The sequence below is a fragment of the Callithrix jacchus genome, chromosome 6 (assembly GCF_049354715.1).
Source record: "Callithrix jacchus isolate 240 chromosome 6, calJac240_pri, whole genome shotgun sequence".
NCBI classification, from domain to species: domain Eukaryota; kingdom Metazoa; phylum Chordata; class Mammalia; order Primates; family Cebidae; genus Callithrix; species Callithrix jacchus.
In genome coordinates, this window is record NC_133507.1 from 56,811,007 (window position 1) to 56,815,889 (window position 4,883).

General features: G+C 41.9%; 1 non-coding gene across 1 annotated transcript; it reads right to left on the bottom strand.

The window, feature by feature from the left end:
• Positions 1-1,432: 1,432 nt before the first annotated feature.
• LOC118155166 (small nucleolar RNA U13) lies at positions 1,433-1,539 on the bottom strand. Its single transcript, XR_004745385.1, has one exon. It is a non-coding gene; the product is annotated as a small nucleolar RNA U13 (small nucleolar RNA).
• Positions 1,540-4,883: the final 3,344 nt, after the last annotated feature.

The window sequence follows — 4,883 nt, forward strand, 5'->3', positions numbered from 1 at the left end:
ATGAACCAAATGTACAATCACAGGTAGAACCTAAGTGCTCAAACCAAGAAATGGGGACCAAATGAAATGCAGATACCACATGGCATGATCCAATCAGATTGAGCCCTGGCATCACCTCATGGCAAGATCCAGTCAGATCACAGCTCCCAGCATCACCTCACTGCAAGATCCAATCACAGCATGCCTCATTATCCTCTCCCTATAAGACCTATACATAGCCCCAAACCTGGGGAGACAGATTTGAGCCAGACTCCTGTCTCCTTGCTCGGTAGCTTGTAATAAACTCTTCTCTCTACAAAACCCTGGTGCTTCAGTGTTTGGCCTTCCATGGCACATGGGCAAATTGACCCAGTTTGGTTCAGTAATAAGGCTATTACACTTAAGGAGTATGATTCTTACAGACATATTTAGTGTCTTGTTTAAGTGAATGGCAAAAAGTTCTAAACTCTGAAAATATGTGTTAAACATACAAAGGTTGTAAACTACTATTGTATAATCCCAGAGCCACCAGTACCTTGTATTTGAGCCTTAAAAAAAATTTATTTTTATAATATATTTCCTCAATACAAAAATACATAATTTATACATGGTATAAAGAAACATATAACCAACATTCATGTTCTCTTCATACAGGTGAAGACAGAATATTTCCAGTGCCAGGAAATCTGTGTACTTACCCCAGGACGCATCCCTCTCCACCGCACCAAAGGTTGCATAATTCTGAATGCCTTCTATATTGGTTGCCATCAAGCATGAGCAGGCTGATCATGAAGTGTCACTGATGCCTTTTCAAGTGCTCCAATGTAGGATTCCTGGCCAAAGGGGAGAAATCCAGCTGTCTGTTTAAAAGATACACCAAAGTTCTTACAAGGCTAAACATATTCTTATTATGCTATCCAACTCCTTGGTATTTACCCAAAGGAGTTGAAAACTTATGTCCACACAAAAACCACACATGGATGTTTATAGCAGCCTTGTTCATAACTGCCAGAACTTAGAAGTAACCAAGATATCCTTCAGTGGATGAATGAATACGTAAACTGTGGTACGTCCAGACAATGGAATATTATTCAGTGCTAAAGAGAAATGCGCCATCAAGCCATGAGAGGACGTGGAGGAGCTTCAAATGCCTCTTAGTAAGTGAAAGAAACCAGTCTTAAAAGACTAAAAATTATATGATTCCAACTATGACATTCTGAAAAAGGCAAAACCATGAAGATAGCAAAAAGATCAGTTGTTGCCAGGGGTTAGGAGAGAGGGAGGGGTGAATAGGCAGAGCTCGGAGGATTTTTAGGGCAGTGAATCTACTCTGTAATGATTCTATAATGGTGAATACATGTCATTATACATTTGTCTAAGCCCTTACAATGTACAAAACCAAGGGGAAGTCTAATGTAAATTACAGATTTTGAGCGCTGTGTATATTTCTTCATGTCAGACGGGTAATGTGCCAATGTCCTAACAAGGTTTGGGGGCAGCACATCTCACATATGCATGTGAACACCACCAAATCATCATGCTGAGGAACTATCAAAGGATCACTTCAGGATGATATTGATGTGTCAATGTAGGTTTATCAGTTTTAGCAAATGTACCTCCTATGCTATGGGATGTTGATAATTGGAAAGACTATGCATATATGGGGGCAGGAAGCATATTGGAAGTCCCTTTACCTTTTGTTCAATATTTCTAAGAGCTTAAACTGCTCTAAAAAATAGTCTGCTTTTAACAGATAAGCCCTTGGTTTATCTGTTTATTTTTAAAAGACAACTTCACCAGTGTCTTTTGATCTAAATCCATCTGTTGGTCTATCTATCTATCTATATCTTGATCCAAATGAGACTGCTATTATAAAACAACTAAAATGAACTTAATAATTACATATCTTCTGTCTTCAATATCATCTTGAAAATCAAACCTAATTTTTTAGGAAGAGAATAATTGTCTACACTACCGTTTTACAAAACAATTTTTAAGAATATAAGCACTTTTTATATAATTGAGCTCATTCATAAGAAATATTTAAACTTGTTTTGAAATAATAATACCTATGTAAATGAACAATATATTATATAGCAATATATTATGTAGAAATTGTAAGGAGAAAAATACAATTTAATGAACTTTATTTCCTGCCTCCTTCCCAAATATATTTCACTTGATTTTAATTGGAATCAGCCTAATCGTTAATGAGATTGAACATCTTTTTATATGTTTATTGTCTACATTGTTTCTTCTCTGTAAAATGCCAATTCCTGTCCTTCCCCATTTTCCTATGAGGTTATCATTTCTTATTCATTTCAGAAGTTTAAAAAAAAAGTATTCTGGATTACACTCATTTATCATTAAATGCATCATAAATACTTCTCTGAATATGTGTCCTATCTTTTTACATTTTTAGGGCATCCTCCAAGTTTTCCTGGGGATATTTGGAAAAGAGAAGTTAGAAGGATGAACGATAGCTCCTGTTCCTGTAGTTGGTCTCAGGGTCATACTTCATACTCATCTTCTTTTTCCCCATTATCCATTATGAATCCCCACCCCCCAACTTCAGCTATCACCTCAGCAAGGTATGGTGGATGACATGGTATTTCCCAAACCTTCGTTCTGAGGGGTCTGAGCCCTTAATTTCTAATCTTTCTCAGGCTGGGGTTGCTATAAATGTCCACAGTTACAACTCGGCAAGGGAATAGCAGGTGGTATCCAAGTGGATTATTTGGGTTCACACATACTCCTCTCTGACTGCATTGTGTAAAAGCAGCCTGATCTTCTTCTGCTAATGGAAGTCAATTGCTGCTCACAAGATGGGGACTCCTCTTCTTGCCCGCTGCCCCCTGAACACAAAGACTTCTAAGTGAGGTGGCAGCAGCCATAGCTTGCAGTTCAGTGGGAGCCTTACCAAGTCCCCATGCACAGGGATCCCCTTTTGGGAGCAAGGACCTCCAACCCTGCTAAGCCCAGAATTGTGGGGACCTGAAAACACATAATCCCATGGTGGGTCAATAAGAATGATGGTAAGTGGACTACTTTTGCTTTCACCCTTGGTTCCCAGACACATGTATTTTTCCTTGAGAGGACGCACTGCCATAGAGTTCTCCAATCAAAAACATGTAGGACAGGATAGCATCTACCCCTGCAGAATCTGACCTTGGAGCATTCCAGCCATTCCTTCAGTAGGCTGCTGCAGCCTTTCATGAAGCAGCTCCTTCCGGACTGTGACAGAAGTATGTGATATGTATGGATGGATGGATGTGATCCCACTCCCACACTTCCTGCACTGCGTAGTAAGAGCCCTGCTCAGAGGCTATTTGTGTGGGATCCCAGAGCACCAGTTTGAAAGATTTAGCAATTAGGTTAACTATCTTGTGCCAAGGATTATTGTGCCTGATGTTTCCCTCATCACTGGGCCCTCCTTGCCAGCTGGGTGATGCAGAAACAGTCCCAAGCCTCATCTTACCGTCTGTTGTCTTGGACCACTCTTGGTACCGCCTGTGTTAGTTTGCATTCTCAAAGAAGCAGACACCAAAGTGGGATTTGATATGCAACAGGCATTCAAAATCCCTATGAAGGATAAAGGAGGAGGGAGCAGGAAGAGGCAGGAGAGCCTTCGGACCATTTGCAGTTCTAATATCCAGGAAAGGAAAGAAGGAAGGAAGACAGGGAGAGCCTTAGCTTTAGCACACTCCTCTAGTACCCCTACCCAGACCATTCACTGGCTGAGTGCCCCCCAGAGTAAGCTTAGCCTTGGTGTGAACACTGTGTTGAATCCCACGTGGCAGCCAGAGGCTGTCAGTTAACTCTGTTCCCCACAGCAGCTTCTGCTGAAGGGAGATCTTAGCAGTGCATCTCTGTGGCTGCCACAGGTGCTGGGTTATGTTCTTGGGGCCACAACTCCTGTTGATATTCTTCAAGAGACGGAATTTCGCTCTTGTTACCCAGGCTGGAGTGCAATGGCGCGATCTCGGCTCACCGCAACCTCCGCCTCCTGGGTTCAGGCAATTCTCGTGCCTCAGCCTCCTGGGTAGCTGGGATTACAGGCACAACCACCATGCCCAGCTAATTTTTGTATTTTTAGTAGAGACGGGGTTTCACCACGTTGACCAGGATGGTCTCGATCTCTTGACCTCGTGATCCACCCGCCTTGGCCTCCCAAAGTGCTGGGATTACAGGCTTGAGCCACCGCGCTCGGCCTGAAATTCCTTTTTAACGATATTTTGGTCTATTTAGACTCTTTCTTTAAATGAAATAGCGCATCACTGGTGAAACTACATCATACAAGGAAGGCTTCAGTGGTTAATTTTTTTTTTTTTTTTGAGATGGTCTCATTCTGTCACACAGCTGGAGTGCAATGGTGCAATCTTGGCTCACTATAGCCTCTGCCTCCTGGGTTCCAGCAATTCTCCTGCCTCAGCCTCCCACGTAGCTGGGATTACTGGTGCCTGCCATCACGCCTGGCTAATTTTTGTATTTTTAGTAGAGATGAGGTTTCACCATGTTGGCCACGCTGGTCTCAAACTCCTGACCTCAGGTGATCCACCTGCCTCAGCCTCCCAAAGTGCTAGGATTACAGGCGTGAGCCACCACGCCCAGCCTCAGTGGTTAAATTTAAATATCCAGCACCTAACACAGCTCCTGGAATTTTGTAGAAACCCTGTAAATTTTGTTTGAGATTGATTTCTCAGGATCATGGGATGTATAATGAACAAAATTGGAAATGTGAATGCAAAACAGGAATTTAAACTGGATTTCGTAGGCATTGGAGACAATGAAGATTTTTTTGAGCAGCAGTACGATGCTGAAAATAACCATGTGCAGCTGTCTGTTCAGCATCGAATGAGGTGCAATGGAGTTTGGGAGGAAATTTTATAGAAACAAAAAGTCAC